This window comes from Dasypus novemcinctus, chromosome 4 (genome assembly GCF_030445035.2).
Source record: "Dasypus novemcinctus isolate mDasNov1 chromosome 4, mDasNov1.1.hap2, whole genome shotgun sequence".
In the NCBI taxonomy this organism is placed as follows: Eukaryota; Metazoa; Chordata; class Mammalia; order Cingulata; family Dasypodidae; genus Dasypus; species Dasypus novemcinctus.
This window is the reverse complement of record NC_080676.1, coordinates 94,992,483-95,010,040: the sequence shown is the minus strand read 5'-3', so window position 1 is coordinate 95,010,040 and position 17,558 is coordinate 94,992,483. Positions and strand designations below refer to the sequence as shown.

The 17,558-nt window shown below is 37.3% G+C and overlaps 1 long non-coding RNA gene across 2 annotated transcripts in view; it reads left to right on the top strand.

The window, feature by feature from the left end:
* Positions 1–6,106: 6,106 nt before the first annotated feature.
* LOC131278261 (uncharacterized) overlaps positions 6,107–17,558 on the top strand; it is a 54,444-nt gene continuing 42,992 nt past the window's right edge. For both annotated transcript variants that reach the window (XR_009185575.1, XR_009185576.2), the window contains exon 1: positions 6,107–6,481. This is a non-coding gene — a long non-coding RNA (uncharacterized lncRNA). The remainder of the gene's footprint in view (positions 6,482–17,558) is intronic.

Genomic DNA, 17,558 nt, shown 5'->3' with positions numbered 1-17,558 from the left:
AGTCACCAATACTGAGATTGCTGTTTCAGCTATATTAGGCATTTTGTATTTATTTCCAAAGTTCTAAGTAATCACTATGAGATGTTCAGTAAAGGTAAAGGTAATATTTTTTCCAATTTTCTAGTTAAACTAATAAATTAGTTTCCAGTAATATAAGGTCATATTTTTTCCAATTTTCGAGTTAAACTAATAAATTAGTTTATTGCATGGTATATTAGCAGTACCACCATACCATGCATTATTGATTGGTATTGGTTCCATTGTATTATTTTTCAAAACTGAACAGTGTTCTGAATGTGTAATTATTATTTTGACAATTATTCAGCAATTATAATAGCATCGGTTAATTTGCCAATTGTATCAGCACCTATGAAAATATGAATAGACCTACTCTCTCATGACATGATGCTAATCTTAATATAGTTTACTTAATTTTGTCCGTTGCTTCTGCTTCTAACAGACTATTAGCACTACCATCATAAATCACAATAAATAGTCCCACCTTCATCAAAATAGTGGCATCCTGAGCAGAGGACCTAGTCCCTGTTTTTACTGCTGTAAATTTGGAAAGAGCCACCTTAATTCCCAGGCCCTAGAGATCCAATAAAACAGTGATTTCTGAATGGATTTCTCAAAACCCTCTTAGTATTTGATTTAGCCTAGCATCATTTTCCTAATTGTATTAATTGATTGCCTGTTAGTGGCAAAGTATGTGCTTCTTTGGACCACAGATCTAATAGCCATGGCGTTTCAGTTGTTTCTCCATTTTGCCTTAATTTTAAGATTTCCTGTCCGATAAATGCCATCTTCTCTTTTACTGTAATAGGGTCATCGTCATTGCTGCTCTTAGTATTTTAACTATAGTCATGGATCTTGTCACCCATCAATTTAGATTATATAGCTCATCCATGTAGTCACCATTGCCTGGCACAGGATCTGGGTCATCATCTGGAGCAATTGGGTTGGGATTTGAGATTGGTCTTTTAGATACATTCTTTCTGACTAGAACATCTGCTGTATTTTTAGCTTAGTCTGTGTTGTTTACCACTCCCAGTAATAAATGTATTTTGTCCTTTGCTCTTTTATTAATAATTATAATATATAACTTGCCTGGTTGGGTGATCAGGCTGCATCTGGACTGTCTCTAATCCTAAATTTCTGTCTTATGAGGTCCTCTGTTAGCCTCCAAGGATTGTCATTTTTTTTATCCAGAGTTTTTTTCTTTTTAAGTTGTTTGATATGATTTTTCCACATCTTTTGTATTGTGCAAAGGTTTTTCAGGTTTTTTCCCCTAAACATCAATGCCAATTAAAATATGGACACACAAAATTCCAAATAGGCATTGAAAGCATGTCTACCTGCCTACTACTCCCTGCTCCTCTCTTTAGCAGTTTATATCTAAGTTACCTCAATTGCCTTGTGCTCTGCTCCCTTTAGAAAGAAGAAATCAACTTAATTAGACAAATTACTCAGTGATAGATTTTTCTTTTTCTACATACCGGGGAGTAGAAAAAACTGTTTTGTCATTCTTTTGCTATTCAGTGTTTTAGAAAGCAATTCCTTACGCAGTTCTAAAATCTTTGAATTACATCGTCTAACTTTCTCTAATAGTACCTAATATTGCACGAAGACGTACAAAATCTGTAGTCAGTGTTTCCTCATGAACAGCAGGGGGCAATATTGTACCAAAAATTGCAGAAAATGTCCCTCGCTCAGAGAAACACTAGTGAAGGGCTGCACCGGGTGTGTGCGCGCCGCGATGACCTCAGCTCGCAGATGAAGTCTTTTGTTTAGTGTCCTATTTTACAATGCATCGTTCAATTGTCTATTTCAGTTGTGACTTATTCAGAAAACATTTTACTGTGCCAGTTTAAAAGGAAGGTGAAGGAGAAAAAATGGAGGAAAAGGAAGAAGAAAATTAAAACACTATCAAATGAAGTACATAAAGACAAGGAAGAAATAACGCTGCATAAATTTAAAGTTTGTCCCTTCTCAGTCCCCATCCATGTGAAACCTGGGCAATGCTTTACTCTGAATTACCATCCTAATTCACTCCCACTCCTCGCCCAGACACACACCCATTTCATTCTACATTCTCTGCCATAGTTTTCTGTTAAAACAACAGATTTCTTTATAAAAAGAAAAATACTATTTTAAGCCAAATAGTTGACTTTTCAAAAGAATTCAAAACTTCTATTTCATTTTCTGCCCTTTAGTCAAGATTCTGAGTACAGAATTTGAATATTTTTATGCTTTGGGAACATCTAATTGGTCAAAATACAGTTCATTGATATGTATGTTTCAATAAAATTATTCCCATGAAAACTCACACATACATATAGCCAAAAGTTGTAGTTGTGAATATACATCTGAAGTGTTTGGAGTAGAATATAGAGTTGAACCTGAAACATCAGAAATGTGAAAACTATATTCAGATTATTACAGTAGTATAGGTTTGGAAAGATGTTTAGTAATCCAGTCCTCAAAGTCAGCAGAGATGAAACTACTTACATACAAGTTATATGCTACACCCTGTCTTCCTCTCCTAAATCGGCTGAAATTCCCAAAGTTATTAATGTATTTCTGTAGTTATCAATGTGGCAAGGTAGAAGTAATGTTATTTCAACATTAGCACCAAAATATCCCTTGAGGGCAAATGGTCTTTGTTTCTCCCTTCAATTTACAATGCCCCATCAGATCCTCATGGGATCCTTGACTGTAGTCAAACCAGCTTCCTTGAAACACACCAAGTATTCTTGTGCCTCAGGGCCTTTGCCCTTACTCTTCTTTCTGCAGGAACAGTCTTACTTCACTTACCCAAATGATTCATTCCTTTAACTCCTTCAAGTGTTTGGGCAATAGTTACTTTCTCAGTGAGGTCTTCCCTGACCACCTGTTTAAAACAGAATATTCCCCCCAGCATTATCTATTTCCCTTTTCTCCTTTATTTCCCTCAATAATCCTTACCACCACCAAATAAGCCATATATTACATATATATATATATAATACGATGTAAGACAACAGGGATGAAATATATCAGCTACGGCACGAAATGTAAATAGATTTAATCCTGCTATTTAAAAAAAACAACAACTATCACATCGATCCCAAAGCAAAACCCAACACTATGTTGTATTAAAAGACACACCTAAAGGAAACAATTCAGAAATTCCAACAATGAAAGGATGGGCAAAGGTGTTCCAAGAAAATGCAAATAAAAAGAAAGCAAGATTTGAAATTTTGAAATCTACTAAAGTAGAATTTAGGCCAAAATCACAGCTGAGACAAAAAAGAACACCTTATAATGCTAAAGGCTACAATTCACAGTGAAAATAAAATAAATATTTATGAAAATATATGCAGCAAATAGCACAGTAGCTACTCTCATAAAGTAGAAAGTGATTCAAAGGAAAACAGAAATAAACAAATTATAGCAGACATTAGTGCACTTCTCTTAGTCCAAGGGGGAAAAAAAACCTGGTACAAAATGCATTTATGAAGACTGAATTTATGTTAGGTATTAAGATAAACCTGAAAAATTATCCAAAAAATAATAAAAATAGTATTCTCTATTAACAATATCATAAAACTAGAAATTAATAAAAATCAAAATATAAGAAAGCCTCCCCATTTGAAATTTTAATATTTCCTATTAAACATAGTTTGTTTGAAAGGGAAATACCAACTGACATTGAGAATTCCTAGGGGGGAAAAAAACAAAAATGAAAACATGATATCAGAATCTACAAAATACAGCTAAGGGATGTTCAAAACAAAATTCATAACCTTAAACCTTTATATCAACAAAAATGAAAGAATTAAATAAATGAATTAGCCATTCCACTCAAAAAATTAGAAATATTTAGGAATTGCTTGTTTAATCTAATCTGGATCTAATTTTCTTTTAAATTAAGCAAGGTAGATTTTAAAACAACCTGAAACAAATGAACTTAGCTGTATTAAACTGCACTTAACAATCTTACTATCAGTTATAATATTGGTATTTTAGAACTATTAGATATATATTATAGAAAAGTAAATAGGCAATGTTTTTAATATCATTAAAAACCAAGATTTTCAGCAAGAGAAGATAGACACAGTATAAAATCAAATACCTTAAGTAAAAACACTTTTAACTTTTTTTTAGAATTGGAATATCGGTACAAATTTATTATTTATCTTTTTTTAAAAAAACTACATATTCCATATTTCTTTGAAAAAGTACATAAGCCATTGAAAAGTCTGAGAAACAATGACAAGCCATTTAGCCCTGAAAATCCCTATGTGTACCCAGATGGTGGTCTCCACAATCTTTCACTGAAGGTAATGAGGACTCATTTAAGAAATAACTAATTCTGGGGCAGTAAGTGTACAATATATTATATTTCTGACCTTGAAGAGTCAGAAAACAAGGAAACTATCAAGATATTTGAGGCTGTGTCAGTGAATGGAGCCAATGAACTATCTTCTACTAGCTAAAGAGGGGCAATTTGAGCTTCAAAAAGAATAATCAAAAGTATAATAAATGTATAAATAAAAGTGTAAATGCAGCTATAGGGAGAAATAAAACAGAATACCCCCATTTACATTGCCAACAACAACAAAAATACCCTAGAAATAAATACAAAATGTGCAAAACCTGTAAGCAAAAAAACTGAAAAATTTTCCTCAAAGATATAAAATTGGGACTTGAATAAAAGGAAAAATAAACCTTATTCTTCAATAGGAAAATGCAATATCATATATTGATCTCCATCTTTTTTGTATTTTTTTCTTGAGCTAGATTCTATAATTTATATGGAAAAATAAATAAGCAAGAATATCCAGAAAAACACCAAAAATAAAAAAGACAGCAATGAGTCAGGCCTACCCCTAGCAGATATTGAAATACCTTACATGGTCTCTGTAAATTAAAACAGTGTAGTGTAAGCATATGAATAGATGATCAGATAGTGGAAAAAACAGAAAATAATATTTAGACCCAAGCATAATATGTGAATTTATATCTGTGATAATGGTGGTATCTCAAGTCACAGGGGAAAACATGAATTTTTTAACTGATTTTATTAAGATAGCTAAACAGTAGATAATCTTATCTACTAAATTGGTGATATTAGCTATAACATCGCCTAGGCAGAATACCAGCCCAAAACAAACGAAAACAAATATATTCAATGCGCATCTAATAATAAGGAAAACTATCCAATCTATCCAAACTGAGGAACATTCTGGAAAAAAAACACTGCCCTCGACTTTTCAAAAACGTCAATACCAGAAAAACAACAAATGAAAAGGCTGGGGAAATGTTCTAAATTGAAGAAAATTAAAAAGACATAACAACTAAATGCAGTATATGATCCTTCTGGATCCTGGATATGTATTTCACAAACCAACAACAGAGCAACATTTTGGAGACAGTTAAGAAAATTTAAAAATGGATTGCTTATTATAGTAAGTAACTAGGTTAAATTCCTAAGGGTGGTCATTGTATTGTGATCACGTAAGACAACAGTCCTCATTAAGGTTGATGTTACTACTCCCACCTCTACCCAGAGACATTTGACAGTGTCTGGAAACGTTTTTTTTTATTGTCACTACTGTGAAGGAGGGGGTGCTACTGGCATCTAATGGGCAGAGGCCAGAGATGCTGCTAAACACTGTACAATGCACAGGACAAACCCTCCTCCCCCCTCCCCACACACAGTAAAGAATTATCCTGCCCAAAACGTCAACAGAGGCTCTGTTGAGACACCCTGATGTAGGAGAATTCCTGGTTCTCGCGGCATAGTGCTTAAGTATTAGGTTGAATCACATGAAATTCTCTTTTGTGGAGGTAAAATGCGGGCAACATTTAAGAGTAAAGAGGTTATGATAGCCACAAACTCAAATTATTCAGCAAAAAGTATTGTGCATGTCCTTCCGCCCTGTCTTCCCCCGTCTCTCCTCCCCCGGGGGCCCTTCGGTGTGGCACATTGCCTGCCCAGCTTGGCGGTGGAAAACCACCGAGGCCTGGCGGTGGGAGGACCGCTGCCTCCTCATTGGCCTCTGCGCATGCGCAGGACCGTCGGCCGCACCCACGCGACGCGGCTTTCAGAGTTAGCGTACAGCTGGCTGACTTCGCAGTCAGGAGCTGTGTTGTACCACAGAGAAAAGAAAACTTCCTCAGTGAGTCCATTGGTTTCTCCAGGAGTGATAACGATGCTTTCCCAGTTGGAAGGCCTGCATCCTACTACTTTGCCATCCGCTAAGGACTGCAGTTATCATCACTCATCCTTTTGCAGCCCTCCGCCAAAAAGCCGTTGTGGGCAGATCCAGTCAGACCATCCCCTTTTCAGGCTGGATCCGTCACAGGTGAATTTTTACACTTTAGTGGATTTCGACGTCCTGTGTCTGGCTAGCGGCATTACCAGCTTGGTACCACTGCCGGAAAGGGCACTCTCTTTCCACCGTGGGCTCTTTGCCAGCAAGCGCGTGCGCAGGTAAATTTTTTTAATCCGTTTAAGATATTTCGACCTAGAACCTCTCACCAGGGGATCGGCAGGCTTTTACCGTAAAGAGCCAGTTGGTAAATATTTTAGACCTCGCAAGCCACTTACGGTCTCTGTCGCACGTTAGGCGTTGTTTCTGTTTTAACAACCTTTTTAAAAGGCAAGAACTGTTCTTTCTGCTGGCCAGACAAAAAACGTACGGATTGCCATTCGCTTTACCCAGCAAGGGGCGCTAGAACTTCGGTTAGTCCTTCACCCCTTCCCAGGTCCGACCACAGTTTGGTGGTCAGGACCAAGGATCTTTCAGGTGCGCGAGCCGTCAGGTTTACTCAGCCCTCACCTGGCCAGGTCTGGTTCACCATCTTTTGGGTCCCCACACCTGCACCTTTGCTGCTCCTCTCTGGCAAGGTCTGCTGGGTGGCCGCTGGTGCTCTCCTGGCGTCGTCAAGGCGTCATTTCCCACTTCTCAGAGTAAAAGCCATAGTCCTTACATTTTGAATAAATTAAGTTGGTATAAAGGAATACATGAGTATCTCAAGGCAACTGCATGTAAACAGCAATTTTTTTCTAGCGGTAAAAGTAATATGTACCATTGGTGATGGTTTGAACAGTACTGAAAGGTATATAAAAGAACATTTTAAAACTCTATAATCCCAAGCCACAAAAAATGACTGAAAATGTTTACATTCTCTTAGTCCTTTTTTTCCAGTGCAAACTAGTCGGGCAACTTTTTGGGCCATTTTTAAAATATTTCTTAGTATGTTTTTGTTGAAGTACAACATGCGTAGAGAAAAGTGCGTAAATCAAAAATGTACACGTTCAATGAACTTTCAGAGTGATGCAGATATACACATCCAGATCAAGAAGTAGAATATTACCAGCATCCTTCGTCCTATGCCAGCTAGGGACAACTTCTCTCAAATATAACCACTATTTTACCCTCAAATGCATAGATTGGTTTTGTCTGTTTTTGAAAGTCACTTTTTCAAGTTAATTCAGTAAATAGCTTATAGTATCTGATTTCTTTAAATCCATATTATATTTGAGAGATTCATCCATGTTGTTGAATATAGTAGGTATTTATTATTTCATTTAACTTTATTTTATGCTGTATGGCATTCAGTTATATGAATGAATATACCACAACTTATTCTTTATTGTATTGTTGCTCTTTTCTTAATAAGAACTTTATTGAGATATAATTCACATACCATACAATTTACCCATTAAAATGTGTAATTAAATGGTTTTTGGTATAGTTACAGACATGAATATACACCCATCACCATAGTCAATTTTAGAATATTTTCATTACCTCAAAAAGCAACTTTGTACCCTTTAGCTATTCTCCCCCTCTAACTTTCCACTTGCCCCAGCCCTAAACAACCACTAACCTATTTTCTGTTTCTATAGATTTGCCTATTCTGGACATTTTATAAAAATGTGATCATGAAACATATGGTCTGTTGTGACTGGTCCCTTATACTGATATTGAATATTCATATTATTTCCAGTTTGGGGACTGTCACAAATAATATTGCTGTGAATATTGTTATACATATCTGTTTGTTCAGGTAGAAATATATTTTTATTGGACTATACATCTAAAAGTGAACTAGCTTGGTCATTTGGTATGCTTATGGTCAGCTATAGTTCATGCTGCCAACAGTTTTTCAACCTTACACTTCCATCAGCAATGTATGATGAGAGTTCTGGTCGCTCCACATCCTCACCAACATTTGATGGCTGAGTGGTTATTAATTTGCACTTCATCTTTTCATGTGATTATTGGCAATTTATATATCCTCTTTAATAAAATGCTTTTATTTTTCTGTTGAGTGGTCTTTTTCTACTTATGTAGTAGATCTTTATATAGTCTACAGATGAGTCCATTTTCAGTTATGACTGCTGTAATTGCTAGAGTATGATGAATGTAAATTTTTCATTTGTATTTAAGTTTAATTTCTCAGGCTTTCATTGTAGTTAGGGCCTTTGTTATTCTTTTAGAACATCATTGCCTACAACAAGGTCACAAGGACATTCTTCTATTTTACTGTCTGAAAACATAATTGTTCTGTGAACAGTTAGATCTACTAACCAACTAAAACTGATTTGGGGGTATGGTGTAAAATAGAATTTGACTTTTTTTCTCAAGTAACTACCCATTAGACCTATGTTCTTTCTTTGGGGGAAAAAAATCCTTTTCCCAGTTCTGCGTTGTCACCTTTATCACAAATCAATAGAAACAGACTTATGTATGTTGAAATTAGTAGAAAGAGATTTTAAAATAACCATGACAAATATATTGAAGGATCTTATTTATAAAAAGCAGATATAATAAGTGAAGAGACAGGAGCTTTCAAGAGAAATACAGGGAAGCGGACAAGGCTCAACTGACAGAGCATCTGCCTACCATATGGAGGGTCCAGGGTTCGATACCCAAGGCCTCCTGACCCATGTGGTGAGCTAGCCCACGCACAGTGCTGCCGTGCACAAGGAGTGCCATGCCACGCAGGGGTGCCCCTGCGTAGGGGAGCCCCACACGCAAGGCGTACACCCTGCAAGGAGAGCCACCCCGCATGAAAAAAAAAAAAAAGCGCAGGAGTGGCGCTGCACACACGAAGAGCTAAAGCAGCAAGGTGACGCAACAAAAAAGAGATGCAGTTTCCCAGTGCCTACTGATAATACAAGCGGACGCTGAAGAACATACAGCGAACAGACACAGAGAGTAGACAACCGGGTGGGAAATGAAGAGAAATAAATAAAAATAAATCTTTAGAAAAAGAGAGAAATACAGATATTTTAATGAATTGAAAGTCCTAGAACTGAAAAAATGCAGTATCTGAAATTATTTGTTTATTATTACTGATTATTATCATCAGTAGTTTGGACATGTCGGTATACATGATCAGTAAACTTGAAGACTGGTTAGTGGAAATCTTCCACATTTGAGTACACTGAAAAAAAAATTAATAAATACAGTACCAGTCACTCGAAATTATATTAAGTGGTAACATGTAATTGGAGTTCCAGAAGGAAAGGAGAGAGTATGGGGCAGGAAAAATTTCTGAAAAACATTAACCAGAAGCTTTCCAAAGTTGAGCAAACATATTTTGTCCTTTTACTTTTTTTTCCAACAAAGTTAATGCCAATCACCTGGCTTGCATTAATGGAATTTAGAAGTTAGCATAAATAATTATAAATAGTTTTACATCTACATGAATGTACAGGAGGGCATTTTAAAGTTATGCAGAATGTGGAAAAGCAGCTTGTTGATGGAACTGTTCTGAGCATTACAGTACTTGAAAATAAATGGTGCCTTCTCACTAAATGCCAATAGTACCACCCAAGCATGGTAATACCAAATGTCCTCATAGTTTTTCAAAATACCCTGCAGGTGCATACTGTGGCCCTGCGTCCACTGAGAACCCCACCCCCACACATTCTGGTACTACCTCCTTTCCTCCTGTCCTTTCTTACCTCATCTATTCTTTTATTTCTCGACCACACTGGCTTCTTTGCATCTGAGGACTTTTGCATATGCTTTTCCCTTTTGCCTAATGCTCCTCCCCAATCATCTGTAAGGGCTGACTCTTCCCTCTTCCGGTCTCTGTTCAAATGTTATTTTCTCAGTGAGACTTTTGGAGTAAACAAAACAAAAAAACTTGCAGTCTCTTACTCATCCCTAGTTTATTTTTATCCATAACACTTAGATTTAATTTGCTTATTGTCTCACTTTCTCCAACACTAGAATATAAGTTTCAAGAGGTAGAGATTTTGTTTTGTGTCTCTTTTATTTATTTTTCTGTAGTGTTTTCAGTATCTTGAATGAGTAAAATAATTAACTTTTTTATTTGGGCCAGCGTATGGACAATATTAATTTATTCCTAATAATCCCCCCATATCTTTCAGGGTAGTCATTCATTTCTTCATAAATAAAGAAAGCCCTGATAATATTCTAGTAATATTTTCAGTTTTAACGTCTGCTACATTTTTACAGCAAATTAGTATTAGAGCAGTAAAAGATTCAGCTTTTACCTAGAATAAGAAATATGATATGGCTGTTTCCAAAGCAATAAGGAGCTTTGACTGATTAAGTAGACTTAAGGCTCCTCTGTACTGCATTGGAATATCCAACCAAATTGCTTAGAGCCATCATCATAAAAAATATGCCTATCCAATGATAAAACTAATTTATACCAACTTTTTTTTCTTAAGTGATCAGGTTTCAGGATGGCTGATGAGCTTTAAAAAAGGAAAAGATGCAAAATCATCAAAATTAACCAACAACTATACTGCCAACCAAATATGTGTTTCTTTGTAGCATATTCAGAGTCAAGGAAAATTACACTTCTGTATTATATAATCTACCAACAGCCTATTTACCAACCTATTGAAATCAGAGCCTGGGACAAAAAGTCAACACATTTTATTCAGGAACATGATCCCAGAGCGCAGGAATGAGGGACAGGGGGATGAAGAGGGGAAAGAAAATCCAAGCAAAACAAAGTAGAGTTATCTAGTGGTCCACCACTAACAGTTAATTTAATGCAGAACTTCCTCAGGATTTTTATTAAACTTTGTCTCTGAACTGTCTGCTCAAGGGACAAAAAGAAGAAGCATTTCTATCAGCAGCCATTACCTATATGTTGAGGGTTGTTCCCCATGCTTCTGTGTTGTAAAGACATGAAAGCCTGGCTGGCACCACAGGCATCATACATTGCACATCAGAGAAGCCTTGTGACACAAAACTAGAGTCTTGGTGCTTGCTTATGGAGTGGCACTGTCAACACAAAAGGGGTCGAAATCTGCCCAGAACTCTTCACCTGAGTTGTGACTGAAATAGGAAGTCCAAAAGATGTAGGCAGTGCATAAGAAACATTTTATAAGCCCACATAATAATGTTTAGCCTTGTCTAAATATTTCCTCCCTTTCTGTAACCAAAATAATATATTAGAAGGTATATGTTAGTAGTTTTAACCATGGGTGATGTTTATGAGGCATAGAAAGTGACACTGAAATTTGGAAAATTAAAAGTGATTCTGCTTAAGAAATTTGACCGCTGGGTGGAAATAACAGGTGTCTTCTAAACTCATGTAATCACATAAACTATCATGAATTGTTAAGAGAAAAATGGAGATATAAAATTAACCATTTTTCTGTCTTTCTGGGCTTTATAAATCGATTTCATTAACTTTTCCTAAGGTATGTTGCCTACCATCAAATAGCACTAGTGATACAGAGATTACAACCAGTGGAGGGAGGGGAGTAATTGCTAGAAACACAGGAAGAAAAATATTGGGTGATTTCCATCACATAAAGGGTTGGCATTAATTAATTGGACTAGGTGGGAAACAGCATGATTTGATGACCTTTTTTTATTAGACCCCATCTTATCAGAATTAATTTTCTCTCTATCCATCCCACTGCTATGTAATCATCATCCTCTTATTTGGTCTGGAATTGCCATTAGTTAAATCATTTAAATATGTGTTGAGCTCCTACTATGTGCTATATATTGTCACTGTCCATATGAACATAGTTCTAGATGTACTATAATAAAGATGTTAAACTAAGTAGTTTAGAAGAACAAAGGAGTCAGGTGCGCAGGAAGTAGTGTCATAGAAGGCTTCATAGAAGAGATGGCATTTGGATTGGGCCTTAAGGAATGAATTGGATGTTTGTCTAGATATTTCAGAGTAACCTTCTTAGAGAATAGAAAAGCTGTCTGTCTTAGTTTGCCATGGGACTGCCAATGCAAAGTACCAGAAATGTGTTGGCTTTTATAAAGGGGATTTATTTGGGGTGAAAATTTACAGTTCTGAAACCGTGAAATGTCCAAATCAAGGCACCACTAGAGATGCTTTCTCACCAAAGTCAGCTACTATTAATCTTTGCATCCAGTCACATGGCAATCAGGCAAGAGAGCAGGTCTGTCAGTCTCTCTCTACTTTCTCCTTGAACTCAGCTGTGGCAGATCAATCATCTCTCCCTGAGCATTGGCTCCTTGAGCTTCTTGGGGCTTCTCTTCTTGAGCTCAGCTGTGGGTGAATCTGTAGTCCTTTCTCTCACATGGCCAGATTAAAATGGTAACGCTCCCTCTCCTTTGTGTGTCTCTCTCTATGTCTCCGTTCATATCAGATCCAGCAAGAGGGTGGAGACCAAGCTTAACACCTCACTGACGTAGTCCAATCAAAAGGGTCTCATACTGACAGGAATGGATTATTTCAAGAACATAAATCTTTTTCTTTTTGGGATTCATAAAATAACTTTTAACTGTCACTCTGGACAAAACTTTTTTTTTTTTTAATTTGTTTGAAAGTTTTATTCTGAAGCTTGGAAGAGAAGCCTTGAAGAGCTGGTGTTTAGACATGGCAGAGAACATGTCTAAAGGAGAGAACATGGCAGCTAGTACCTGTAAAGGGAAAACATGAAGTGGTTCCAAGAGTATCTTAAAAGGTGGTGCCTAGAGCCAACTGCCAATGTTTGCACAATGCTGACAGAAACAAAATAAAATAGGAAGAAAGTTCCCTCCCATCTTCCAATCTCCCCTAGTGTCTCTTGTTGATAAAATACAATAGGAAACCAACTAAAAATGACATCTGGGAAATGTAATTTGCAGAAGCCAATCCCAGCATCAAGGAGAAATGCAGAAGGTAGATTTGGAGCAAAAAGACAATAGATAAATAACAGGCACACAGTGCAAATACTTACTAAAAGAAAGCTGGTTTAATTATATCAAAGTAGACTTTAAGACACAAAGCATTTCAAAAAGAGATCAAATATGATAAAGAATTTATTGTACACACAAAAACTTTAATATTACACTTGAATTCTCTTAACCTCAAAAATACAGAGAACAAAAAGTAAATAAAATTAGAAAGAGAAAGGAACTATCAGAGTTGGAGATTTTGACTTCTCTGTTAACAGAAAAGCAGACAAAATTATTAAGGATATAAAATTTGAAAAACAATTCTTCAGCTAATTCATATATTAACACTATATCCAAAATTTTAGAATTTATATTTTTTAAAGGTGAACACAGCATCCTCCAAAGCATAACATATACTGGATCACAAATCAAGTCTCAACAAATTTCAAGATTGAAATCATATAGATTATGAAGTAAACCAGAAAGCAGTTATGTAAAGATAATTATAAATCCTTTTTATTTAATAAATTTACATCTAATGATTTAACAGGTCAAAAATCAAAGTGGAATTTAGAAAACATTTTGAAATGAACGATCATGAAACTATAAAATATCAAAACTTGCGGGATGCCGTGAAAGCTTGTAGAGACAGAAATTAGAGTACAGGTTGTGAGAAAAGAGAAAGGGGGTTAAGGACTAGTGGGTGTAGGGAGTTGGGAAAATTTTAGTAATGGTTAGGGCACCACAACATTGTGATTGGTACTAATCCCCCTGAATGTTATGCTTGGGAGTGGTTATGATGGCAAAGTTTATATATGTTCCCACAATATTAAAAAAAAAAGAAGAACTAAAGAGACAATGACAAATTCAGGACTAGTCTTGGATGGTATCTAAGAAGGGAGGAAAAAAGGTTCAAAATTACATTATTGGTATATAGGAAAGAATTGGAATATAGACTGTAAGCTTTATATCAATCTTAAATTTCTTATCTGGATAATAGCTTTAAGGTGGTTTTATAAGCCAATATCCTTGGTCTTTCGAGATGTACGTGGCAGTATTATGTGTAAAAGGAGCATTATGTTTGCAGCCTGCACTCAAGTGTTCAGAAAATGGATTGATAAACAGATGGATAGAGGGTAGATGGATTAATAGATATATGGATATGCAGGTACCACAAATATGACAAAAGGTTAATAAAACTGGTAGATCTGAGTATCTGGAGGGAAAGGGGTGTGTTAGAATTCACTCTATTGAGTTTTTGTAACTGTTCTGTAAACTTGATAGTACTTAAAAAAAAAAAAGTTTACAAAAATTAGAGTTGCTTCCCCTCTTCCAAACTCTTTCTGAGAAGGAAAGAAATCTCAGAGCTAGGTGCAAAGGAATTAAGTCACAGCTGGACAGAAAGCAAAAGACTGAGCTGTTTGTGAGGGTTTCTGAAGGCTAGCTTCAATATTCCAAATTACGGCATGAAAGAACCCCTAGAAAAAATATACTTGTTCCAGGAATGGAGAGGCCAGTGTGCTAATTCCCATCTTGTTACCCTGAAAGAGAAAGTTCCATGGAATTGTCTTTGATACCATTGTATTTTATTGGGGTACAAGTACCTACACTGTATGTCTAGGCAGATGGATCCTAAACTGCCTCATCGACATTATGGGGCTAGAAGGTTGATCAAATGTTTTTCTACTTGGGGCTGAGAATATTAGGGAAATGACTGACAGCTGACAGACCTGAGGGACCTCATAGCCAGAGATGCAATATGAACTCTTACAACAGATACAGGATGGAAATGTGGGCATTTCATCAGATGCCAGCATAGAGGATGACATCAGTGAGGACTGGAAAGGACATTGCTCCTCGCAGTTGATGCCAGTTCTTGACAGGTGCCAATCAAGAATCACATGTAACCCTCCCAATGCCATGACATGATCCAGGTCACCTGTAGTTTAAATGCAACCCTGGGGAAAGCAGATGTGGCTCAAGCAATTGGGCTCCTGTCTACCATATAGGAGGTTCAGGGTTCGAGGCCTGTTTGAGCTGGCCCGTGTGGCAAGCTGGCCCATGCAGAATGCTGGCCTATGCAGAATACTGCCCCATGCAGGAGTGCTGGCCCACGCAGAGAGCTGGCGCAAGATGACACAACAAAATGAGACACAAAGGGGAGATAATAAGAGATGCAACAGACCAGGGAGCTGAGGTGGTACAAGAGAACGATCGCCTCTTTCCCACTCCAGAAGGTCCCAGGATCTGTTCCCAGAGCCACCTGATGAGAATATAAGCAGACACAGAAGAACACTCAGCAAATGGACACAGAGAACAGACAATGGAGGGAGGGGAGAGAAATAAATCTTTTTATAAAATAAATTAAATAAATAAATAAATGCAACCCTGGAAATGGTGGTGGCATAATTTCCTTAAAATAGAATCTCTCAAAATATTGAAAAGTTATCAGACCACCAAGAGTTATTTTTTATGGAACTTTATAAAATGCTTGATGTTAAGAAAATGAGATAAGATGATCAATGTTTATCCCTGGATATTAGGCTATATTCAGTGGTAAGTACTGGAGGAGAGACACCTAAAGAAATGTTAGCCCACTGCAGTGAAGGTATCAAGCTTAGTTGATGCCAGTTGTGGACAGGTGCCAATGCATGTGTCAGCCTCAGTTGAAGCCAGTTGTGGGCAGGTGCCAATCAAGACTTACATGTAACCCTCCCAATGCCATGACATGATCCAAGTCATCTGGAGCTTAAATGCAACACTGGGTATAAGGGGGCTAAGATGCTGTATTAACTTAATTTAAAATTTAATGTCTACATTTCCCTGGAAGATAATGCAGACGTAACTACATTTACCTGACAATGCATACATGACTACATTTACCTGAAGTTATGTATGCATTTTCCATGAGGCAGATTGACAGCTTAAGAAATAAATTAAGTGCAGCAATGGGAAAATAAAGCCACTTTCCCATACCCCTGAGAATATGACTCAAAAGCCCATATCCGGGAAGCAGACTTGGCCCAATGGATAGGGCATCCGTCTACCATATGGGAGGTCTGCGGTTCAAACCCCAGGCCTCCTTGACCTGTGTAGAGCTGGCCCATGTGCAGTGCTGATGCATGCAAGGAGTGCCCTGCCACACAGGGGTGTCCCCTGCGTAGGGGAGCCCCACGTGCAAGGAGTGTGCCTCGTAAGGAGAGCTGCCCAGCGTGAAAGAAAGTGCAGCCTGCCCAAGGATGGTGGCGCACACACGGAGAGCTGACACAACAAGATGACGCAACAAAAAAGAAACAGATAACTGTTGCCGCTGATAAGGATAGAAGTGGTTGCAGAAGAACACACAGTGAATGGACACAGAGAGCAGACAATGGGGGGGGGGAGAGAAAAAAATTAAAAAATCTTTAAAAAAAAAAAGCCCATAACCAATATAGCGTCACCAAAGTTTTCATCCAGGACTGATAGGCCCAAGCTGATGGGCAGGAGAGCCTGGAGCAATTTGAGATTATTTTATGAATCTCAAACAGCAAAAGATTATGTTTGTAAATTAATCTTATCCTCTGGGTGTGGTGCCCTTTGATTGCATTAAATTCAACTTGAGCGGCCTTTGATTAAATTATTTTATAAGATTGCTTTTGGGCTTTTGATTGGACTACATCAGTGACTCACATTAAATCCCCACCCCACTGCTGAGTCTGATATAAACAGACTCACAGGGACAGACACAGGCAAAGGAAGCTGCCATATTTGATTCTGCAATATAAGAAAGGGGATTGTTTAAACACAAAGCCCCAAGAGGCTGGGCCCACGGAGCAGCTCAAGAGGAAAGGGTGAACTCAGAGGGGAAGGCTGAAACCTCAGCAGAGATGAGCAGGTCTCTTGCTTCACCATGTGGCAACATGCCAGGATCAACAGTAGCTGACTTTGGTGAGAAAGCATCTGATGGTGCCTCAGTTGGGACTCTTCATGGCCTTGGAACTGTAAGCTTTTATCCCAAATAAATCCCCTTTATAACACCAACACATTTCTGGTATTTTGCATCAGCAGCTCTGTGACAAACTAAAACACCATCTGTATACATTTCTTTTAACACAAACTGCAAACCACTGTAAGATTAGGGAGACATTTCTCAAATCATGTTCTGTGGAACACTAATTCCACAGGTTATGAATTGATGTTAGGAGAGAAACATTTGGAAAGTTTTTTCAGTGCCATATTCTCAAAGCCATCCATACGTTTAGTGCAACTCTCCAAAAGTGCTTTGATATGGTCCGTGTGGCAGCATTATGATATACTGCGCAGATTCCCTCTTCAAGGATGTATTAGTCAGCCAAAGGGGTGCTATGCAAAATACCAGAAATTGATTGGTTTTTATAACGGGTATTTATTTGGGGTAGGAGCTTACAGATACCAGGC